The sequence below is a fragment of the Rana temporaria genome, chromosome 6 (genome assembly GCF_905171775.1).
Source record: "Rana temporaria chromosome 6, aRanTem1.1, whole genome shotgun sequence".
NCBI classification, from domain to species: Eukaryota; Metazoa; Chordata; class Amphibia; order Anura; family Ranidae; genus Rana; species Rana temporaria.
In genome coordinates, this window is record NC_053494.1 from 202,535,618 (window position 1) to 202,561,539 (window position 25,922).

Here is a 25,922-nt window from a genome sequence, read left to right on the forward strand (position 1 = left end):
GTCCGAGGGAGATTGACAGTCATGTTTAGCTTCTTCCATTTTCTAATGATTGCTCCAACAGTGGACCTTTTTTCACCAAGCTGCTTGGCAATTTCCCCATAGCCCTTTCCAGCCTTGTGGAGGTGTACAATTTTGTCTCTAGTGTCTTTGGACAGCTCTTTGGTCTTGGCCATGTTAGTAGTTGGATTCTTACTGATTGTATGGGGTGGACAGGTGTCTTTATGCAGCTAATGACCTCAAACAGGTGCATCTAATTTAGGATAATAAATGGAGTGGAGGTGGACATTTTAACCACTTAGCCCCCGGACCATATTGCTGCCCAAAGACCAGAGTACTTTTTGCGATTCGGGACTGCGTCGCTTTAACAGACAATTGCGTGGTCGTGCGACGTGGCTCCCAAACAAAATTGGCGTCCTTTTTTTCCCCACAAATAGAGCTTTCTTTTGGTGGTATTTGATCACCTCTGCGGTTTTTAGTTTTTGCGCTATAAACAAAAATAGAGCGACAATTTTGAAAAAAAATGAATATTTTTTACATTTTGCTACAATAAATATCCCCCAAAAATATATAAAAAAACATTTTTTTTCCTCAGTTTAGGCCGATACGTTTTCTTCTACATATTTTTCGTAAAAAAAAAAATCGCAATAGGCGTTTATTGATTGATTTGCGCAAAAGTTATAGCGTTTACAAAATAGGGGGTATTTTTATGTCATTTTTATTATATTTTTTTTACTAGTAATGGCGGCGATCAGCGATTTTTTTTTCCGGTACTGCGACACTTCGGACACTTTTGACACATTTTTGGGACCATTGGCATTTTTATAGCGATCAGTGCTATAAAAATGCATTGGATTACTATAAAAATGCCACTGGCAGTGAAGGGGTTAACACTAGGGGGCGGGGAAGGGGTTAAGTATGTTCCCTGGGTGTGTTCTTACTGTGGGGGGGGGGGGTGGCCTCACTAGGGGAAACACTGATCCTCGGTTCATACATTGTATGAACCGAAGATCAGCATTTCCCCTGCTGACAGGACCGGGAGCTGTGTGTTTACACACACAGCTCCCGGTCCCCGCTCTGTACCGAGCGATCGCGTGTGCCCGGCGGCGATCGCGCCCGCCGGGCACACGCACGGGAGTCGGGGGCGCGCGCGCGCCCCTAGTGGCGGCTGGGAGAGAGGACGTCATATTACGTGCTCTCGCCCAGCAGAGCCACCTTGTGGACGTATAATGACGGTGCGACGTCGGCAAGTGGTTAAAGGCAGACTAACAGGTCTTTGAGGGTCAGAATTCTAGCTGATAGGCAGGTGTTCAAATACTTTTTTGCAGCTGTATCATACAGATAAATAGTTAAAAAATCATAAATTGTGATTTCTGGATTTTTTTTTTTTGATTATGTCTCTCACAGTGGACATGCACCTACGATGACAATTTCAGACCCCTCCATGATTTCCAAGTGGGAGAACTTGCAAAATAGCAGGGTGTTCAAATACTTATTTTCCTCACTGTATATATATATATATATATATATATATATATATATATATATATATATATATATATATATATATATATATATATATATATATATATTTTCCTCTGTTTAGGCCGATACTTATTCTTCTACATATTTTTGTTTAAAAAAAATCGCCATAAGCGTATATTGATTGGTTTGCGCAAAAGTTATAGCGCCTACAAAATAGGGGATAGATGATTTTTATTTATTTTTTTACTAGTAATGGCTTCGATCTGCGATTTTTTTGTCAGGCCTGCGATATTGCGGCGGACATATCGGACACTTGACACAATTTTGGGACCATTCACATTTATACAGCGATCAGTGCTATAAAAAATGCACTAATTACTGTATAAATGTGACTGGCAGGGAATGGGGTTAACACTAGAGGGTCAGGAAGGGGTTAAATGTATTCCCTGGGTGTGTTCTAACTGTGTGTGGAGGGGGACTCACTGGGGGAGGTGACTGATGCTGTGTCCCAATGTACAAGATCCTGCTGTTACCGCCGATCGCGGGCACGTGGAGGACATCGCAGGCCGGCAGGCATGCGCATCGGCATCTCAGCGATGCGCCGGGCACAGTGTTTCCCCGCTGCACGCCCCCAGCTGCGCGCGCGGGGAATGCACATAAAAGGACGTCCACCCGGCAGTTGAGAGCCGCGCTGTGGACGTCTTTCGTCTATAGCGCGGCTCTCAAGTGGTTAATTGAATATTATAAAGGTTTTAAGAATAAAAATAAATAAACTGTATATGTAAAAACCACATATGTCAAGGGGATCTTGAGATAAATTCATCAATCCCATTTGTTAGTTGGTATAAGCTGGATTTAGAACTGGTACATATCTGCATGATCTGATAAGTTGCAGCTTCTTCTAAAGTAATTATTTAACTTTTCGCTATAGTGCGAGGTTTTAGAACCCTTGTCAGTTTTTCCATCTATGACCTCACTGGGAATATTCGCCCTTTCTATTTCTGCCGGTAATTGTTTTTACAAAGACAGAAAATGGTTTTGAGTAGTCACCAGAACAAGAAGAGACAGAAAACCATTCAATGGGGACAACCGTTGATTCTGGTGACAGCTGTCTAAGGCTAGGTTCACAACTAAGCGTTTACCATTTCAATCGTTTTTATTGGTATTTTTAAGAAAATGCAGAATAATTGAACACTGTGCAGAGCAGCAAACAATCCCCGCATGCTCTGAATCATACAACAAGAACTGGTACAAAACAAATGAGGGGAGAATGGAATCATCAAGGGGAAGAGCTTGGTAAAACGGTTAGGTCTTTAGTAAGGCCTCGGTGGAACATGTGGGCATAACAGAAGTAGAAAAGAAAAGTAATCTTTGGGTTGTGAACATTACAGGAGACAGTATTATGCCCGAGAGGTGGCTGTCAGGATTACTGCCCTGTATATCAATATGAAGATGAATGGGGGTAGGAAGATCCTGAGACCTTGCTGAAACTTGCATCACTCGCCTGACGAAGAGGTCCTGCGTGGCCACGAAACGTTGCACTTTCTGTGATGCTTCTTTTGCAATGAATTTTTGGACGTAATCTACGATCCATGGTGTGCTGGCGAATACAGTTCCATGTAACATGATTGCCTTATGGGTCACGTTCAGATCTGTGCTTTTTCAACTTATTTGGAAAAAGGGTCGTCTGACTTTTCTGTACGCAGATTGGGCCAGATCCACGAAGCGCGGCGCTTCTTTCCGTCCGGCGTAGCGTATCTCTGATACACTACGCCGCCGTAACTTACAGCGTATTTTCTGTATCCTGAAAGATTTTGCGCCGTATGTTACGGTGGCGTAGTGTAACTTTGGCGGCGTAAGGGCGCGCAATTCAAATGTATGAGATGGGGGCGTGTTTTATGTTAATACGTCTTGACCTGATGTAAATGACGTTTTTTTTAACGGCGTTGGGGTATCCCAGTGCGCATGCTCGAAATTAACCCGCAACAAGCCAATGCTTACGATGTGAACGTCATTCTACGCAAAGCTCTATTCGCGAACGACTTACGCAAACTTCTTAACATTTTCAAATTTCGACGCGGGAACGACGGCCATACTTAACATAGGATACACCTCATATAGCAGGGGTAACTATACGCCGAAAAAAGCCTCACGGAAATGACGTAAAAAAAATGCGCCGGACGGACGTACGTTTGTGGATTCGCGTATCTAGCTAATTTGCATACTCGACGCGGAAATCGACGGAAACGCCACCTAGCGGCCAGCGTAAAAATGCACCTTAGATCCGACGGCGTACTAAGACGTACGCCAGTCGGATCTAGCACAGCTTCAGGCGTATCTTGTTTTGTGGATACAAAACAAAGATACGCCGGAGCAAAATAGAAGTTACGCGGCGTATCAATAGATACGCCAGCGCAACTTCTTTGAGGATCTGGCCCATTGTGTTTACGTGCCAATGGAAATGCAGCAGGAATGCGTAAAGTGCTTGCGTTTTTGATGCATTTCTGCTGCATTTTTGCAGTTTTCTCCAGTCTGACAACACACACCCCAAAAAAAAAATAAACATGTTTAAAAAAAACACACACACACACACACACACACACACACACACACATAAAATCACCATGACCGGGAAAATGCATCAACCGCTACATGCAAAGGTGCGAACCGAGCACAAGACGGAATTTCACTTTGGAGGGATATTTGGATTTCCTTTTTCTTATTTCTGCAGAACTGGAAGGGAAGAGAAATCTCTCCAAAGTGGCATAAAAAAAAACAATAAAAAAAAAAAAAAAAAAAAAATGAATGGTTTTTACTGGTCCCTACTCTTTGCAAAATCATAAAAAAAAAAAAAAAAAGTTGGCTTTAGATCAACTTTAAAAAGGAAGAACATTTAAATACATATGGCAAATTAAATCTAGTTTTGACGTCCCGTCGCACATAGCAGTTTCCATGACTTTCGCGATTACTTGGTTCCTTGGCAACGCCATACACAGGTCAGTGATTTTAACGCGTTCTAAATAAAGACGTGGCATTCAGCACAAGAATAGCTCTTTACTTTCATCCATGTTAATAGCAGTACTTATTGTAACATCTCTTCCAAAGGGCTATATCCACCACACACATGCAGGTGTTGGAGGTTCTATCTTGTACGGCAAGACGAACGATTGAAGCAAAACTGTGGATATTTGATGCAGGAATGGCATGATTTACCAAATAAAAAATAAATACATTTTGGTACATATTCTAACCAGATTTGACTGAAGCCAACCAGATCAGGTAATGCCCAACCTATGTCTACGGCAGCCTATTTTAACCAGGGTGCCTTGAAGTTTCTTCAGGGGTGTCTTAACTAAATGACAATAAAGTAAATCAAAATTGTATACAAGCCAGCAGGCGATTCAAACTTGCCTTTTAGTTACTCAAAGCCACAATTTTTTATTACGCACCATTGCGACTTTCTAGACACTGGCATCCTAACGACCAATGGCGTCATAAGTCAAGGAGGATGTCTGTTGCCTTCACAGCATCCTTGTTTGACTCTGCTGTCCCCCTCAGCACTGGGGTGACATTAGCTGACTGATGGAGAGAAAGTGAGGGAGAAGAGAAACATTGGAATACTAGTCCGTACTAGTGTGCAAAAGTGTATTTGCTTTGGAAGAATAAATCACCTCCAACTTTGGGTGTCCTATGTGTGAATGTTGCTGCATTGTGTAAAGCTATACCGAATAATTTTTTTTACATTTTAAAATGGGGTGCCTTAAGACTGTTCATAGTTTTAAAGGGTGCCTTGACTGAAAAAAGTTGAGAAAACACTAGTCTAGGGTCATAACATTTACCTGTATAAAAGGTTACAACTACAGTATTAAATATGTGCTTTTACTTTTCATTTCATATTTAAAGTGAAAAAATGAAACTTCGGCTGATCGGATTCCTCCGCCCCCTCCCCCACCCCCTCTGGTGCCTTATTTGGCACCTTTCAGGGGGGAGCAGATACCTGTTGTAACGGTCACCACCGTTTACAACCTTCCATCAACCCACGACAGCTTCCGACCCTCCAACCATCCAGCAGGCCCGAACCATTCCATAAGAATTCCCTCAATAAAGGAGACTGACTAAAGCTCTGTTACTGCGTCAAAATATGAACTAACTTTTAATGGTTTCTTAGCTTGCTTATATGCAGTACAACAGGTCACAGAAATCACAGGAACAATCAAACTGTCCCCCCCCCCCTCATCACACCATGGGGGGGCTTCAATCACATTCTTTTACATAATGATATTCAGAGTTAATTATCCCCTAGACGTTGCGTCTCCGACAAGTACATTCCACACATAAACAGTATACATAACGAAAGGTCTGGTAGCCAGGCTGACTCTCAGTTTAAATCCACAGAAGCAGTCTTAGTTAGCATCTCAACAGCCTCACACAATGGAAGGCCTTTCAAGAGCCAGGCTCATTTAACGTGTCACTAGCCAGGGCTAATCATTGAAAAGAGTCACTATTGACCGGTAGGGTCATAATATCCTTTACAGACATTTAAAGAATATATGGTAGATTACTGTCCATGTTAAAACAATCCAATATATGTCTCTTTATTTCCTGGCTCAACCTGTGCCCAAAAGTGACTCCTGTTACACCTGTCAAATTCAGGTATCTGCTCCCATGTCCGGGCATAGATCGCCTCACTTTGTGCAATGAACTACGCAATGTCTGGCCCCTCCGCTGTCTTCTGGGAGACACAGGTCCCAGAAGACAGAAAGGACCATTCAGATCGCGCAGAGCCACTCATGCATGTGCAGTAGGAAACACTGCAAGGCTTCACTTCCCATTTCCCTTAGTAAGGATGTTGGCGCCTGTGCCCGGAGCAGAGGGACGGGTCGGATTTGGGTGAGAACATTGCAGGCTCCCTGGACAGGCAAGTGTCCATATAATAAAAGTCAGCAGCTGCAGTGTTTTGGAGCTGCTGACTAATTGTTTTTCCCCCCAGATCGAATTCCACTTTAAGAAGGAAACTGTATAAAAATACACTATATGGGCAACTGATCATTTCACCTACATTACAGGCGTTTTTTTGGACATCACATTCCACTGGCTCCTCTTTTGGGAAAGATTCTCACAAGATTTTGGTGTCCGAGGGGAATTTGTGCCCACCCGGGCAAAAAGAGAATTTGTGAGGTCAGGTACTACTAGAGATGCCCAATGAAAGAAATTAATCTGGCACCACAATGTCTCAAAAAAAAAAAAAAAAAAAAACATACGATTTTATTAGATCCATCCATTAAAGGGAATAAACTAATTATTGACACATTCAGCCTCTTACATAGGCCTTTGTCATCACTAGAGATGCACCAACATTTTGGTGGTGGAAAATTGTGTTTTTGCCAATAGAAAAAAAGGTGCAGAGAATGGCACCAAAAACACACATGATTTTGCCACAATTTTACTGCGCTTCTGGTGTTTCACATAGGTCATGTGACTCAAAAACTGCATCAAAAACCTTACACGGGTGCGTTATTGATGGGTTATTGCTGCGTTCTTAATGCATTTCAACGGGGAGGTACGTTTTTGGTATTTTTTTTTTTTAAACTGACCGAAAATTGCGCAAGCAAGATTTCCAACACCAACAACGGAAGCACAACGGACCAGTGTGAAGACATACAGTATATAGAACGAGGGATGCATTTTTCTTGAGATTTTCTTGCACTAGAGGTGCTGATAATGGCAGGCAAAATTATATTCATTAAAATTCTTGATATTAATTAAAAAGTCGAAAAAAATTCTATCTAAAAAGATATGTATTTTTAAAACTCATTTTTGGTTTCGGCCAAATGCATCCTGAATTTTCAGTTTCTGCACCAACATTTGGTGCACCTCTAGGTACTACTATTGGATAAGAAGACCTGGCTTGCAATAGGTGTTTCAATTGACTCCAAAAGGTGTTTAGTACGGTGGTTGAGCTCTATATAGGTCACCTAAGGTCCTCCACACCAAACATGTCAAACCCATCTGCTCTGGTCAGCTTTGCTTAAGGTGCTGAGCACGTTATCATCAAGCTCAGGCATTTCAATATGTAAAAGGGATGGGAGAGTTTGTGTTGGTCCTAAGTTCCAACTCTCACAAAATGAAACTTTGGAAAAGCTTAGGGGCACTCTGGAAGGACCATGAATGCCATGACACCTTTTTTCCCCCGACTACAGGTACACTTTAAAGCCAACTTGTTCTTTGCTCATAGGGGGCAAAGCTATGGGTTTAATTAACTGCAGCACAGTGGCTAGCTGGTTATCACTTTCGCCTGGCAGCACTAGGGTCGTCAATTCAAATCCCAATCATGGCACTACCTACACAGAGTTTGCACGTTCTCCTTGTAGGTTTCCTCTGGGTGCTTCGGCTTCCTCCGACACTTTAAAAATATGCTGGTAGGACTCCTGTCTAAATCAGCTCTAGTATGTGTGTGTATATGAATGTGAGCTAGAGACCTTTGATTGTAAGCTCCTTGAGGGCAGGGACTGATGTGAATGTACAATATAGATATGCTAAAACACTTTCAATGTGAAAGTAGCCTAATGCCTTGTTTCCACTGCACGGAACGGTTCGGGTCAGTAAGAATGGAGCGGTTTAGAATGGACCGGTCTATTCTCATGAGCGTTTCCACTGCAAATCGGACCGTCGGGGACCATTCAGGATTTAGAAAAAATGCCTAGCACATCCACCAATCAGTGGAATGTATTGCATCTCCTCCCCTAATGGAACCGTTCCATTTCCTATGGCCCCACATCTGAAGCAGGACCCAGAATGGTCCGGTACGGTTCGGTTTAATGGCACACTTTCGTAGTGGAAACACCCAAAATAGCGTACCGAACCGAACCGTACCGAACCGATCCGCTCAGTGGAAACGAGGCATAATGCCGCAAAAACACGATCGGAAATTCCGACAAGAAAAGTCCGATGTGAGCTTTTGATCAGAAATTTTTCATCTGAATATGTCTGAAATTTGAGAGCTGGTGCTCAAATTTTCCGATGGGAAAAGTTCTTGGAGGAAATTGCGATCGTCTATATACAATTCCAACGCACAAAAAAAAAAAACACAACATGCATGCTCTGAATCAATTCGACGCATGCTCTGAATCACTGAACTCCTTTTGTCTCAGCTCGTTGTAGTGTTGTACGTCACCGCGTTCTTGACAGTCAGAATTTGATGTGACCATGTGTATAAAACACAAAAGTTTGAGCCAAAAATCTGTCGGGAAAAAAATCCACGATTTTCTTGTTGGAATTTCCGATCGTGTGTACGTGGCATAAACTGACAACCTTCCCAGCTACAAATACTGACCTTCTCTATGCTTTCCACCCCCTTAGTTTATCTGCCTGGAACAAACAGAAATGTTAGATCCTTCTAGGTATGGAGAACATGAGTCTCACAGCCCATATTACCACATTGCACTATTTGCGCTTGGCATTTGACCAATCGAGCACCCAGCACTCTCACACAGGGGCAAGGATAGAGTCTTCAGTAGGGCTTTTAGGCAGCGGGATCAAAAAGTAAATTAAATAGTTTCAGTAAAAAATTCTATTTGCCGATGGTATCGGATGTCACAGTGAATAATGGTGGAAATTATACAAATATACGAGAAGAGTACAAAAGTAAAATATCACAATCCTGGTTGCAGTAGACATGAATACATATACATCTCAAAGTACTATGGGTTATTGTACAATGTAGATCCCCAATGTAGGTCCCCGACGACCGCTTCGACCGTTTATTCGGTCTCTTCAGGGGGACAAGGGTTCTAAAACGTTAATTAGAAAATTTTAAATTAGAAAAAAAAAAGCCCTACTGGGGAACCCCTTTCTTTCATGTAACTTTGGGGCGAGCAGCTCTTCCATCTCTACCCCATGTGTCCTGTTCCTATCGAGGACCAGATTCTCGTCCAGCGGCGTAATTTTGTGCGGGCGTAACGTATCCGCTTTATGTTTCACCTCCGCAACTTACATGGGCAAGTGCTGTATTCTCAAAGCACTTGCTCCGTAAATTGCGGCGGCGTAGCGTAAATCGGCCGGCGTAAGCCCGCCTAATTCAAATTTGGATCAGGGGGGGCGTTTTATGTAAACCTACCGTGACCTGACGTGATTGACGTTTTTGTGGAATGGCGCATGCGCCGTCCGTGGAATTTCCCAGTGTGCATTGCTCCAAAGTACGCCGCAAGGACGTTATTGGTTTCGACGTGAACGTAAATGACGTCCAGCCCCATTCACGGACGACTTACGCAACGACGTAACTTTTTAAAATTTCGATGCGGGAACAACGGCCATACTTAACATTGGTACGCCGCACTTATGCCTCATATAGCAGGGGAAACTATACGCCAGGAAAAGCCTAACGTAAACGTCTTAACTTTACTGCGCCGGCCGCGCGTACGTTCGGGAATACGCGTATCTAGCTAATTTGCATACTCAACGCGGAATTAGACGGAAGCGCCACCTAGCAGTCAAAAAAAATGCAGTTAAGATCCGACGGCGTAAGAGACTTACGCCTGTCGGATCTAATGGATATCTATGCGTAACTGATTCTAGGAATCAGACGCATAGATACGACGGGTCGGATTAGGACTTACGACGGCGTACATGGCGCTGCACCGTCGTAAGTCCTTTAAGAATCTGGGCCAGAGTCTTCAACCCATTTCAGACTCCTTTTTAGCTAGCTGGACCCTGCAGGGGCAAAAGCACAAGTTCACCTCAATTACCTTTCCTCCCATTACTATGACTAAGTCTGAAGTCATTATTTGCATAGAGTGTTCGCGGTGATCAGACGTCTGGTTTTTAAAGCTTGTTAAATCTCATTAATAGATTAATGTTAATGGCAGGTTTATGATAATCATACATTATGTATTACAAAAAGCTGCAAAATGACAAACTCAACCTCTTTAAATGATATGGATGGTTAAAAAGGCAGTGGATAGCACAAGCCACGTTTACACCTTTTCTTTTCAGCCCCTTTAAAAATTGCATTCGCTGGGAACCAAAACAAAGGATCAGCAATCAGGACATTTTTTTTATGTACTACACCAAAATGAATACATATGAATGCACCTTGACCCAATGGCACCTCCTCCTGACAACATTTTACGGGGTGCAGAAAGACGGGAGGCAGAGTTTCTGATCATGTGACTGCTGCGAATGGCTGTAACAGCGGCCACAGGATCAGGTACCCAGTCCACTAGCTCCCAATTGTAAATGATGACTGGGCAACTCAGCCATTGTGCCGAGAGTGCACAGTAGATATGCTTTTGATGCAGAACAATGGAGTCCCAGTCTTAGTCCGTAGGGTTCAATATTGATTTGGCCCATCCTCTGCAGCTAAAACAGCTTCAACTCTTGTGGGAAGGCTGTCCATATAGTTTAGGAGGGTGTCTATGGGAATGTTTGACCATTCTTCCAGAAGCGCATTTGTGAGGTCAGGCACTGATGTTGGACGAGAAGGCTTGGCTCGCAGTCTCTGCTCGAATTTATCCCAAAGGTGTTCTATCGAGTTGAGGTCAGGACTCTGAGCAAGTCAAGTGTATGTGCGCTATGCCTTTGGAAAAAAGTTAAATTTAACCTGTGCCCGGTTTGGGATTGCCCGAAGCTCAGGCCATATTGGGAGGGGGTGGCGGGGAGGCTCAGCGACATGGGAGGAACTAAGGTACCACTGGACCCCATGGTGCTCCTCCTGAGCCACCTGGGTGAGGTGGAGGGAGATATACTAAACTATGTATTACATTCTCGTTGTTTTGTGCCAGGAGGGAGATAATGCTACGGTGGAACTCCCCACCCTTAGTTCCTGGAAGAAGGCGGTGGGCCCGGCTTTACCCCTATAAACTCAAGTATGAGAGCAGGTAGTGTCCTGCTAAATACGACAAGGTCTGGTCAGCTTGGGTGGGTGCGCATGGCTGGGGGACCAAGAGATGGATCCCCCCCCCCCTGTTGCCCCCCCTCTCTGCCTTGCGCGCACCTGATTCTGCCGACTGGGGGGTTAGTTATACGGCAAGACTTCACAGGTACATGAGGATCTAGCACGGGGCGTCGGCTGTGTACCCTATTGTACTCAAGGGAGGGCGCTAGCTGGGACGGAACCTGGAAGTCATTGGTTGAGGTCTGTTAGGGTGATAGAGCTGTGATTTTGTACGTGGTTTAGGTTTGGTTTATTAAAAACACTGGGACTGCTCATCTCTGTCTGATATATATATTTTTCTTTTGTAAACCTGATTGTAGGACTACTGCCTATCTTGTAATGCTGTTTTGTTAATAAAATACCTTTCTGTTAACCACTTAAGCCCCGGACCAAAATGCTGCCTAAAGACCCAAGGGGTTTTTACAGTTCGGGACTGCGTCGCTTTAACAGACAATTGCGTGGTCGTGCGACGTGGCTCCCAAACAAAATTGGCGTCTTTTTTTCCCCACAAATAGAGCTTTCTTTTGGTGGTATTTGATCACCTCTGCGGTTTTTATTTTTTGCGCTATAAACAAAAATAGAGCGACAATTTTGGAAAAAATGCAATATTTTTTACTTTTTGCTATAATAAATATCCCCCAAAAACATATATACATTTTTTTTTCCCTCAGTTTAGGCCGATACGTATTCTTCTACCTATTTTTGGTAAAAAAAAAAAATCGCAATAATCGTTTATCGGTTGGTTTGCGCAAAATTTATAGCGTTTACAAAATACGGGATAGTTTTTTTGCATTTCTATTTTTTTTATTTTTTTTACTACTAATGCCTGCGATCAGCGATTTTTTTCGTGACTGCGACATTATGGCGGACACTTCGGACAATTTTGACACATTTTTGGGACAATTGTCATTTTCACAGCAAAAAATGCATTTAAATTGCATTGTTTATTGTGAAAATGACAGTTGCAGTTTGGGAGTTAAACACAGGGGGCGCTGTAGGAGTTAGGGTTCACTGTGTATGTGTTTACTAGTGTAGGGGGGTGTGGCTGTAGGAATGACGTCATTGATCGTGTCTTCCCTATAAATATGCGCCGACACAGTGAAGCACGGGGAAGCCGTGTTTACACACGGCTCTCCCCGTTCTTCAGCTCCGGGGAGCGATCGCGACGGAGCGGCTATAAACGAATAGCCGCGCCGTCGTCCCGGATCGCTCCTGAAGCCACGGGGACCGCCGCATGTACCGGGGGGGGGGGTCCCGGTCGGACCCCCGACCCACGTCAAGCAGGGCACGTATATATACGTGGATGTGCCTGCCTGTGCCATTCTGCTGACGTATATGTACATGAGGCGGTCCTTAAGTGGTTAAAAAAATATAAATTTTACCTATGCCCAGATCATGCACATTAAAGTATTTAGATACAAAAGCGTCCCTTTCCCCCATTTCACTACAAACTGCTATTACCATGAAGATCTGAATGTCAATATGAAAGTAATATTAGATACAATTTTTTGCCTATACTCAATTCCTGGATGAGTGTGGAAATGATAGGGTAACCCTGGTCTCGGATGCATCCTGGGAAGTTTCTGCCACATATTCCAGGAGGTAGTTTGTTTTTACATCCTGCAATACCATAATGTGCTAGTATGCATCGCAATACCGGAAACTGCAAAATGCCCCACCTCACTCCTCTCCAGAATTCAAATGTTACACCACACATCACCCGGCCATACCACCCCAACTATGGTGCCAAGAAGTACAAAGAAACCCACTCTCGTTATCAGGCCTTATCCAACAGTCAGGTCAGAGTTGTACCAAGCCTGCCACACCCTGTCAATTTTTTTTCCCACAACCCCTAGAAAGGTATGTTGCCTTATAGTATGGCATCATTGAATTGACTAGGCCCTTCCAAAAGTGCAAATCAGGTGCCCGCGGCTTGCGCCATCTTAACAAAATGGCCTTCTTTCCATAAAACAAAAGGATGTTGAGCAGGGTCCGATGAGCCCTGGACAGCACAACATCCTCCACCAACCCCAGTAAACATATTCTAATCGTCATCGGGATAGGAATCATCAATACCGCTGATATACAAGAGGTGACCTCCGACCAAAACTGAGCAGTTTTAATTTTGACATCAAATTTCGATTTAGTTTTAGCCGAGGTCTTTTGACTAAAATGCCATTTTTAGTTTTAGTCGTATTTTATTACACATTTAGCTAGATTCACATAGAGTTAGGTTAGTTAGTGTATTTTCAAACAGAGATACACTTAAACCTATCTAAGATACGTCCTATCTTAGGGTGAAATATTTAGGCTGGACGCTAGGTGACGCTTCCATTGCGGTCGGCGTAGAATATGTAAATCACTAGATACGCCTATTAACGAACGTACGCCCGGCCGACGCAGTACAGATACGCCGTTTACGTAATGCTTTATCAGGCCTAAAGTTATTCCAACAAATAGTTGGAATAGTAATGTTAAAGTATGGCCGCCGTTCCCGCTTCGAAATTCGGGAATTTTTACGTTGTTTGCGTAAGTCGTCCGTGAATAGGGATTTACGTCATTTACGTCCACGTCTAAATCAATATTCCCGTGCGGCGTACATTGCCGCAATGCACACTGGGAAATGTAGGCGGACGGCGCATGCGCCGTTCCAAAAAAACGTCAATCACGTCAGGTCAAACAAAATTATCATAAAACACGCCCCCTCAGCCCATTTTGAATTAGGCGCGCTTGCGCCCGCCGCATTTACGCTACGCCGCCGTAAGTTAGGTGGCAAGTACTTTGAGAATACAGTACTTGCCTAAATATTTTAGTAGACCAAAATCAACATTATAACACATGTTTTTGAATTTCCAAACTCATTATATACTTCTGGAGTACAAATCTAACATTATTTATGGTACTAAGGTTTATATAAACTACAGACACAGATTCAGCCATTATGCCTTTATAACTAAAACTGAGTAGAGAGAAAGGGAAGAGAGAAATCTGGACAGCCTGAGGAGACCTGTAATGCACAGTGCTCTGGATGGCCTGAGGAGGCCTGTAATGCACACAGTGCTCTGGACGGTCTGAGAAGGCTCGTAATGCTCTGGACGACCTGAGGAGGCCTGTAATGCACAGTTCTCTGAAAGGCCTGTAATGCACACAGTGCTCTGGACGGTCTGAGAAGGCTCGTAATGCTCTGGACGACCTGAGGAGGCCTGTAATGCACAGTTCTCTGAAAGGCCTGTAATGCACACAGTGCTCTGGACGGTCTGAGAAGGCTCGTAATGCTCTGGACGACCTGAGGAGGCCTGTAATGCACACAGTGCTCTGGACGGTCTAAGGGGGCCTGTAATGCAGAGTGAGTGCTCAGGATGGTCATCTGAGGAGGCCTGTAATAACACACAGTGCTCTCTGCATGGTCTGAAACGCTGCACAGTGCTAGCACACCATACCACCAAGTATGCTACCGTCGCTAGCTTGCTTGCTGGCAGGGGGAAACAATTTACAGGCTGAACATGGAGGAAAGCAGAAATACACGTAGGTAAACTTCCCGCCCTCACATTTTTATTCTGTTTTTGCTTGGTGACAAAAATTGGAATTGATTTTCGTTTAGTCAACCAAATGAACACTGGTTAACAGTACCCTAGCACAGATCACAAACGCAGTGCAATCAATTTTACTACTTATTCCATGTTTTCGGTGCAATTTGCAGCCCATTTATTTGAATCTCACCACACGGGAACATGGCATGTGTTCCTGTGTGATCCTGGAACGAACTGGCCAGCATAGCAGGGCAAAGATCATATTATATTTTAGTTTTTTTTTGTTTTGTTTCTTTAAAATTAGGATTTTTATTACTCTTTTTCAAACTTCTCTAGTTTATTTTTAAACATGTTTTTTTTTTTCCTCTTATAGTACTATGACAGAATAAGTACAACAGAATGCATAGGCTGTGGTAGTTCATTCTCTTAGGCAAGGGACAAAAAAGATTTTCCTTCATGACATATCGCTCGTTTCTTCAATCTAATCTTTGGATAATATTTCTCAGTGTCTCAAACTGGTGAGACGCGTGGAGTTGAGCAGACAATCTTCAGCATGCAGATCCCAAGCCAATAGTCTTTGCGGCGTACTATGCAATGAAAACATTTAAAAATAAAGTGGGTTTATTATAAATCAGGCATGAGGCATCACGCTACTCCCCCCCCCCCACCTCCTCGTGGGAGGGAGACATGCTTACTGTATTAAAAAAAAAAAAAAAAAAAGAATTCAGAGGCCGATAATTTGCAAAACAGTTCCATGCCGCACAAATTGCACAATTATAGCCCCGATTACAACAATTTCTGTGCAACAAAACCTCCTTTTATTCTGAACTGTACAGCAATAAGGCTCCATTCACACCTAGGCGTTTTTACGCCTGTAGCGCGACGCGCACAAACGCCAGAGGGACGAAAAGTAATGAAAGGCAATGGGGATGGTTCACATCTGAACGCCTAAACGCCTGTAGCCTGTAGCCTGTAGCTCAAAAAAGTTCCGGACCCTTTTTTGTCGCTCCTAGCGCGCGATATGCGCGTGTTTGAGCGTTTTTTTTTTACATTGAAGTCAATGTAAAACGCCTGATACGCGCGTATTGCGTGTAAACACGCGCTTGTACAAGCGTTTTGACGCCTGTGTTGCTGAAATCCAGAAGAGGTATATTCACCCAGGAAGAGGAATAAAAAATTCCTAGGAGAGCAACAAGTGATGTCAGGGATGATCATTTTTCTTATTGGCTAATATGGAAAAAGACAAAGTACAAAAACGTCGAACGCCACTGTGCGAAAACGCGCGCATATACGCGCGACAAAAACGTCGGTAAAAATCGCCTGTAAAAACGCCTGTACGCCCTACGCCTAGGTGTGAATGCAGCCTTACTGTCGTCAATTAAAACAAGTTAAAAAAAAAAAAAATTAAATGGATGCCTGCCACCATAGCACAGATGCTTGAATGAGCTGCTCATCGGATGACTCAGATCGCAGCAGAAATAGACTTGGCCAATGCTGCTGCATGCTACAAGTGTTGTTTATGCTGAGGCCTAGGCGGCCTACAGACCTCCACACACGATACGAAAATCGGATGGAAATTTTGTACGACGAGCTGTCCGACGATTTTTGGATTGTTAGTACGGCGATTGCGAAAGCCGATTTTGCTTTTTTGTTAGACAAAAGCTGGATGTGCAGACTATAAAATCAACTCAACGTCCGATCTTTGTTTAGTATGGTTTTCGTACAAAAAAAAAACCTCAAAAAAACGTAAGAGCAAGACTATGCATGCTTAGAAACAAAAGAATACATTAACCACTTAAGCCCCGGACCTTTAGGCAGCTAAATGCCCAGGCCAGGTTTTGCGATTCAGCACTGTGTCGCTTTAACAGACAATTGCGCGGTCGTGCGACGTGGCTCCCAAACAAAATTGGCGTCCTTTTTCCCCCACAAATAGAGCTTTCTTTTGGTGGTATTTGATCACCTATTTTTTGCGCTATAAACAAAAATAGAGCGACAATTTTGAAAAAAAATGCAATATTTTTTACTTTTTGCTATAATAAATATCCCCCAAAAACATATATAAACATTTTTTTTTCCTCAGTTTAGGCCGATACGTATTCTTCTACCTATTTTTGGTAAAAAAAAAAAAAAATCCCAATAAGTGTTTATCGATTGGTTTGCGCCAAATTTATAGCGTTTACAAAATAGGGGATAGTTTTATTGCATTTTTATTAATTATTTTTTTTTTACTACTATTGGCGGCGATCAGCGATTTTTTTCGTGACTGCGACATTATGGCGGACACTTCGGACAATTTTGACACATTTTTGGGACCATTGTCATTTTCAGAGCAAAAAATGCATTTAAATTGCATTGTTTATTGTGAAAATGACAGTTGCAGTTTGGGAGTGAACCACAGGGGGCGCTGTAGGAGTTAGTGTTCACCTAGTGTGTGTTTACAACTGTAGGGGGGTGAGGCTGTAGGACTGACGTCATCGATCGAGTCTCCCTATAAAAGGGATCACTCGATCGATACGCCGCCACAGTGAAGCACGGGGAAGCCGTATTTACATACGGCTCTCCCCGTTCTTCAGCTCCGGGGAGCGATCGCGACGGAGCGGCTTTTAACGAATAGCAGCGCCGTCGTCCCGGATCGCTCCCCGAGGTAAGCCGCCCGCCACACGCAGCGGGGGGGTTCCCGATCGGACCCCCCACCCGCTAGAAGGCAAGGACGTATATATACGCCCATCTGCCTGTACGTGCCATTCTGTGGACGTAAATAGGCGGGCGGCGGGCGTTAAGTGGTTAAAAACTATTTAACACATTACATCACTTCTGACGTTGTATTCTGTCAGACGAGAATTTTCGTATTGTGAGTAACCTCTTCACTTTCGACATGAGACTAGCATGACACAAAAACGGACGTTCAGCACACCCCTGCCTCAGATCCCAGACAATCTGCATTTTTTACAAAATAAATCGGCTGATGCCGATTTCTTTAAAAAGGCAAAATATCGGCCGATATATATCGGTCGACCTCTATTCTTAAGCCTCATACACTCGATCGGATTTTCCGCAGACAAAGCCTCTGAATTTTGTCTGAAGGGCGTTGGCCGTAAACATGTATTGCATACAAAACGGCAAATAATTGTTGGCCAACAAACACAAAACTATGTGGTTTCTCAGCTCTTTAGCACCACCCTTTCGGCAACTTCTGCGAATGTTGTGTTATGGTGAGCATTGCTTATGAGCATAGGCGTTTGTACTTTGGATTTGTGTACACACGATCATATAATCCGACACCACACATTTGTTGTGGGAAAATTTTAAAGCATGCTATCCAACATTTGTTGACAGAAAATCCAACAACAATTGTCCGATGGAGCGTACAAACGGTCGGATTATGTTTTATGAGGCTTTAGGCTTACTTGAATAAGAGAGATTATATGGGAGAAAGCACTGGAGGACTATGACATCATCAATTGGCTTTGTACCGGCTGTTGTAGTTGGCCAGAACTGGGAGTTCCCATCGAACCTCAAGAGATAAAGCAAAAGAGCAAGCTGTTCAACTTGTCAGCAGCCTTGCAACATTCAAATATCAGATCCAAGGTAATCCAGAAGTACCAATAAAAAAAAAGAAAAAACATAAATCTTGAGAAAAAGCTAAAGGGCTAAAACCCACACTCGGGGGGGGGGGGGGGGGGGGGGGGGAGTAAAACTATTGGAGCTTGTAGTTCTTCAGCAGCAGTTTAAGCATAGTCAAAACCAGGACCGCCTCAAGTGCGTTAGCGTTGAATTAATAATGAAAACACGTTTTCCCAATACTCATTAAAAAGCACCTGTTTTCCCCAGAATGCTTGCTCTGCTAGAAACGTGGAAAGTGTTTAGGCAGCAGGTTCCTGAAAACGGCAAGTCAGCAAAATTGTCATTACTCAAAATTAACTTCAAATTAATAAATATAGAAAGCCCAGGAACAAATAAATTAAAAAACACATTGTTGCGTTTCTTAAAGGGAATCTATGTTCCATTTGCTAAAATGCTAGTACTGATAAAAGAACAATTTCCATATTGCTACTATTGACTTTGCTACATTTTTAAGTGTGAAATTCAGTATTTATCAAGAATTGCCAATAATTTTGTAATCAGTAAGTATTGATGCTTTGGTGGTTTGTAAAGCTTTGATATTCATGCTCTCCTATGTTTGGAATACACAACTTTTGCTTGTTATCTAGCTGAATTGCTGGTAATGACAATAGGATTTCAAAATTATGATTATTATTCTGTTTGTGTGAAATATAATATTTATTTCAGATCAATAACTGAGAAAACAGAATCTTTTTTGTACTCAATGTAAAATTATTTTCTCTGCCCTAGTTGGAGGACACAGCTCTGCTTTAGGCTGCATGCACACATCAGCAATTCGAATCGCGTGAAGATTAGCCGTGAACCTGCCGTCGATATGAAATTCGCTTATGTCTGAATGGCAAATCGCAGGACTCGCATTTGAGATGCCATTCATTTTAATGACACCTCAAATTGCAGCGTGGGTCTGCCGCAATTGTCGCGCGATAAAGCGTGCTGCAATTACGGCAACGCGCATCGTGGGAAGCATGTCACCCAAAAGTAGCTCCTGAACTTTTTTGGGGCGACAAGCTTCCTGCGATGCGTGTTGCCACGATTGCAGCGCAATTTATCACACGACAATCGTGGCAGAAGGTATCATTTAAATAAATGGCATCTCAAATGCAAGTCCCGCAATTTGCCATTCACACATCAGCACTTTAAAATCGTAGGCAGATTTGCAGCAAATCTGCCCGACATTCAAAATGCTGAAGTGTGAATGCAGCCTTGGATCATTACTGCGGGTACATCCCTAAGCAGTACCAGCACGAGGCAGGCAAAAAAAAAAAAAAAACAGGCAACCTACCTCAAAGAAAATGATACAGGCCATTCTGACTACTGCCCGATATACCTTACTCCCAAAACTGTCATTTGCTGATGCTGCCAGGTACACGTCGTGATTGCCACAAAGGGGCCCAAAAAAGGCAATGTGCCCAGCATGCCAGGAACACCCTGCTGACGCCAGAACCTCCATTTTAAATGGCCTGAAATGCTAGAAATGTCCAGTGATGCAAACAATATACAAAATATGTATATATATCACCGCACTACCTACATTAACATATAAATGGCAGCCAACACCACAGAATAAGATCAACTCTGCTGGTAATCAAACATGTGAGACAAAAAAAAGTGTAGCGCTAAATACCGTATTTATCGGCGTATACCGCGCACTTTTTTGCCCTGAAAATTAGGGCAAAATCGTGGGTGCGCGATATACGCCAATACCCGCTTTCCCGCGCAGAGTTTGAATACTGCGCCGGCATATACCGAGCGCAGTACACTCGTGTATAGTCGGGCAGGCTCAGCTCCTCTCGCGCTCACGTCCTGGACGTACAGGACGTGAGCGCGAGAGTAGCCGAGCCTGCCCGACTATACACGAGTGTACTGCGCTCGGTATATGCCGACACAGTATTCAAACTCGGCGCGGGGATCGAGCGGGGAGGACGCCGGACCCGACAAAGAGGACACCCGAAGCCACAGACGGACGCCGGACCCGACGAGGCCGCCGATAGACGCCGCGCAAAACACCAAAACTGTAAGTACTAAAATCTTTTTTTACAGGAATGTCGGGTCCACTTTAGGGGTGCGCGCTATACGCCGGAGCGCGCAATACCCCGATAAATACGGTATATGTGAAACACTAAAGAAGACTGTAAAACAGATGTGAAAAACGTAAGTTGATAACACCATAAGTGCTCAAAAGTCAGTGAATGAAGACAAATATATAAATCAAGGTTGATTAAAATAATATAAGTCCCATAGAAAACCTTGGTGGTGGATCTGCTATCAATCTTCACTTCATGTTTTCAACACTAAGTCACTTTTTTGTTGGACCAGTCGATTTAGAATTTTCTATGGGACTTATATTATTTTAATCAACCTTGATTTATATGTCTGTCTTCATTCACAGACTTTTGAGCACTTATGGTGTTATCAACTTACGTTTTTTAGATCTGTTTTACAGTCTTCTTTATTGTTTCACATATATTTAGCGCTTCACTTTTTTTGTATCAAGTGTCCAGTGATGCCTTCCAGCCACAAAACATGCAACAGCTAGGGAAAAACTTGAATAAAAAAAAAAAAAAAAGTTGAACCTAGCCAGATCCTGGAAATCGCCCTTCATCCCCTCATATCTGGTCAAACCAAAACTGTCTTGGATAATGGTAAATTAAAAAAACAAAGATTTATTTGTTAAAGCGGAGGTTCACCCTAATTGACAACTTTTGCTGTTTAAAACCAGCAGCCATAGTAAGGTATGTATCAGTTATTTTTTTTATTTTTATTTTTTAAATCGGCCTCCTTACCTTTGAACGAGGGCCTTTTGTGAGCTGTCACTCACTTTTCCCCACGGGAGTGGGCGTGGTTTCAAATTCCCCGATCAGCGCTATGTCTCCTGGGATTGAGTCCTGAGAATCCCAGGAGACGCGCTGTGTTTGAAATCCTGCGATATCTCGCGGGTCACGTGACTAGTCAGGCCGGTCATTCACTGCAACACTTAGGCTCCATTCACACCTCCGCGACAACGGCGTACGCGGCGTATTTTGCCGCGAGTGTGAAACTTTTTTTTTTTTTTTTTCAAATTCTTCCCATTGCTGTCAATGGGAGAACGCCAATGTCGCCTGAAAAAAAGGGTCCGGGACTTTTTTTCAGGCGACAGGCGTACGGCGTCTATGAGATGTGAACCATCTCCATAGACAGCAATAGGAATTCCCCCCTCTAGCGGCACAAGCGTCCGGCGTCGGGCGTTTTGTCGCATAGATGTGAATGAAGCCTAAATCTACTGGCAGCCACATTCTAAAACAAATCTAACCCTGTAGAGCAAAAATCGCTATACATACCTTTAAGAGGAAGCGGACCCGTTTCCTCCGAACACGTTTCGGGGGACAAGCCCCCCCAAGTAGACAAAAAAGGGGCCTTGTCTACCGAGAGGCATCAACTAAGATACTGGGTATCCACCATACTGGAGTTGTGATTTGATGGGCTTTTAGTTATTCTCTTGTCCGAGTATGTTTTTGGCATTTTAAGAAGTATACTTTAGTGCTGTAGATAATGCACTAGGCATCTGCACCTTCCTTTCTTTTTATTATAGTGTTTTGGAGTCTCCCTGCTCAAGGCGAGCAACACCGCCTTACATTTCCACAATACCGGATGTGAGACTTTGTGAGCGCGGAGGTTTGACTGTGATTTAAAGGAATGGCTGTGAAATGGCTGGGAAGTGACATCACCCATAGACTTACTATCAGGCTTTCGTTGTTGGTTGTCTCTCTTGCACACTGCCACACAGAGAAGCCGCCGCTGACAGCTCAGCCTGGGACCGGACCGGAGCAGCTTCAGAAAAGGTATGTATAGCGTTTTCTTCTTTACAGGGATAGATAGAGTTGTTTTAGAATGTGGCTGACAGTAGATTAACGCCTCGTACACACAATCGGATTATCCGACGGGAATTGTGTGACGACCGGCTGTTGACGGAATATCCAACTGTTTGTATGCTCTATCGGAGAATTGTTGTCGGATTTTCCACCAACAAATTTGGGATAGCATGCTTTAAAATTGTCCGCCAACAAAGGTGTGTTGATGGATTATCCGATCGTGTGTACATAAGTCTGTTGGACAAAACTCCAAAGTACAAACACGCATGCTCAGAAGCAATGCTAACCATACCACAACATTAGCAGAAGTTACATAGTTAGTCAGGTTGAAAAAAAAAGGTTGAAAAAAAAAAAAAAAAACACAAGTCCATCCAGTTCAACCATAAAAAAAAAAATAGATAAAATAAAAAATATCGTTCACTCCCATATACGCAATTCTATACCCACAGTTGATCCAGAGGAAGGCAAAATAAAAAAAAAGCAAAGCATGATCCAATTTGCTACAGCAGGAAAAAATAAATTCCTTCCTGATCCCGAGAGGATTTACCCTGGATCAACTTTATCTATAAATCTTAGTACTCAGTTATATTCTGCACATTTAGGTAAGTATCCAGGCCTTTCTTAAAGCAATCTACTGAGCTGGCCAGAACCACCTCTGGAGGGAGTCTATTCCACATTTTCACAGCTCTTACTGTGAAGAAACCTTTCCGTATTTGGAGATGAAATCTCTTTTCCTCTAGACGTAAAGAGTGCCCCCTTGTCTTTTGTGATGACCGTAAAGTGAATAACTCAACACCAAGTTCACTATATGGACCCCTCATATATTTGTACATGTTGATCATATCCCCCCTAATTCTCCTCTTCTCAAGAGGGAATAAATTCAGTTCCTCTAATCTTTCCTCATAGCTGAGCTCCTCCATGCCTCTTATGAGTTTGGTTGCTCTTCTCTGCACTTTCTCCAGTTCTCCGATATCCTTTTTTAGAACTGGGGCCCAAAACTGAACTGCATATTCCAGATGAGGTCTTACGGATAGTTTGAACTGGAGTCCATACCTCTCTTAATACAAGAAAGGACTTTGCTCGCTTTGGAAACCGCAGCTTGGCATTGCATGCCATTATTGAGCTTATAATCTACCAAAACCCCCAGATCCTTCTCCACTACGGATCCCCCCAGTTGTACTCCTCTTAGTATGTATGATGCATATTCTTAGCCCCCAAGTGCATAACTTTACATTTATCAACATTAAACCTCATCTGCCACATAGCTGCCCAATCAGACAGAGCATTGAGGTCGGCTTGTAAATTGGAGACATCCTGCAAGGACGTTATTCCACTGCATAGCTTGGTGTCACCTACTAACCCCATAAAGGTTACTTTTGATCTCAGACCCAATATCATTTATAAACATATTAAAAAGTAAGGGTCCCAGCACTGAACCTTGGGGTACACCACTGATAACCTTAGACCATTCAGAGTAAGAGTCATTAACCACTTCTCTCTGAATTCTGTATTTTAGCCAGTTTTCTATCCATTAACAAACTGATATATCCAATCCTGTAGACCAGGGATAAGCAATTAGCGGACCTCCAGCTGTTGCAAAACTACAAGTCCCATCATGCCTCTGCCTCTGGGTTCATGCTTGTGGCTGTCAGAGTCTTGCTATGCCTCATGGGAATTGTAGTTCTGCAACATCTGGAGGTCCGCTAATTGCATATCCCCGCTGTAGACTTTACCTTACACATGAGCCATGTAAGTTGTCCAAAGGGTGGTGCTGAAGAGCTGAAAAAACATGTAGTTTCGTGTTTGTTGGCCGACAATTTTTTGCCGTTTGTATGCAAGACAAGTTCCTGGCCAACGCCCTTCGGACAAAAGTCTTACGCTTTGTCCGCAGAAAATACGATCATGTATATGAGGCGTTAGTGTTCGTTGTTTTTATGAATTTCTACTTTAACTATTAATTTGCTACATTCTTTTCCCATTCGTGTTCTCCTTTCAAATATCTCCTGGTCCGGAACGTTAAATAATTATTTTTGGTGTTAAAGTGGAGGTCCACCCAAATTTTTTTATTTTTTTAAAAGCCAGCAGCTGATGACTTTAAAAAAAATGGACACTTACCTGTCCAGCGCGCCCAAAATGTCAGCAGCTGAGGCCAAGCAATCGTTCGTCTCTCGGCTGCCCCTGCCGCCATCCTCGGTGAGGGAATCAGGAAGTGAAGCGTTGCGGCTTCACTGCCCGGTTCCCTACTGCGCATGTGCAAGAAGAGCGGCGCGCCCTCACTGGTCCCTGTGTGTTTCCCAGGAGACAGCGGGGGGAGTGGTGTGACTCCCACGGGAGTCTATGCCCGGAAGTGGGTGCAAATACAGGAATCTGCACCCCCTCCCCCTGAAAGGTCCCACCGGAGAGGGGGGGGGTTCCGAAAAGCGGAAGTTCAATTTTTGGGTGAAACTCTGCTTTAAGGAACATTGGTTATCATCTGAGGAAGATATTGGCTGGTTTACCAATTTAATTACTGTATTTGCTGGCGTATAAGACTACCTTTTACACTTAAAAAACCTGACCAAAAAGCAGGGGTCGTCTTATACGCCGGGTCAGGTGCTCGCATGCCCGCTGGATGTGCAGTAATACTGTATGTAGCTTTGGCTACATACAGTATATTTCGCTTAGCCAATCCCAGTGAGCGATGTATTCAAATGAATACAGAGCCTGCTCGGATTGGAGTAACAACCTCTGCCAATCCGAGCCGGCTACATACAGTAGCCAGCTCGGATTGGCTTTGAGAGTCATAGAGGCGTGGGCTGATGATGTTACAGCCTCTGCCAATCTAAGCAGGCTTTGTATTCATTAAAAGAAAACACCGCTCGCCATGATTGGCTCCAGCAAGAAGGAAGAAGAATATGGCTCCAGAAGGTAGAAATATGAAGCATCGGAAGCCTCGGAAGGGGGGTCGTCTTATACGGTAAATACTGGCAAAAAAATCTTTTAAAAAAATATTAAAATTAAGGGGTCGTCTTATACGCCCGGTCGCTTATACACCGGCAAATACGGTAATTTGCCATGTACACTACATTGATTCTGGTCCTCGAAGTCATACACAGAAATGTGTTCACGGCTAATTGTACAACTATTCTTTTGTGTACTCTAAATACTAAATAATATGTTCAAAATAATTAATAAAAGATTTTGAAAAAAACATTTTCAACCTAGCATCCCACTCCTGCAGGTGGTACCTTACCCAGCAGTAATGATCTACATCAGAGCTGTGCCTTCCAATGAACAAAAATAACTTCTTTGATCAAAAAGCTTTCTAAAATAAAATTTCTGACTTTTTAGTCCCAAGTCATACGTAAAAACTATACCATGTTTTTGGGTGATGAATGAGGGTTTCCATTACAACTGTAACGTGATTGTAGCCATATTAGTGCAATTTAGACAGAGAAAATTGAGTACTGTGATATTTTTTTTTAATGGCACTAACAAACAATTTTCCAGGACAAGCTTTCGGGGTAT

At 43.2% G+C, this 25,922-nt stretch overlaps 1 protein-coding gene across 2 annotated transcripts in view; it reads right to left on the reverse strand.

Moving 5' to 3' along the window:
* ZRANB3 (zinc finger RANBP2-type containing 3) overlaps nt 1-25,922 on the reverse strand; it is a 382,760-nt gene that overhangs the window by 280,713 nt on the left and 76,125 nt on the right. The window lies entirely within an intron of this gene.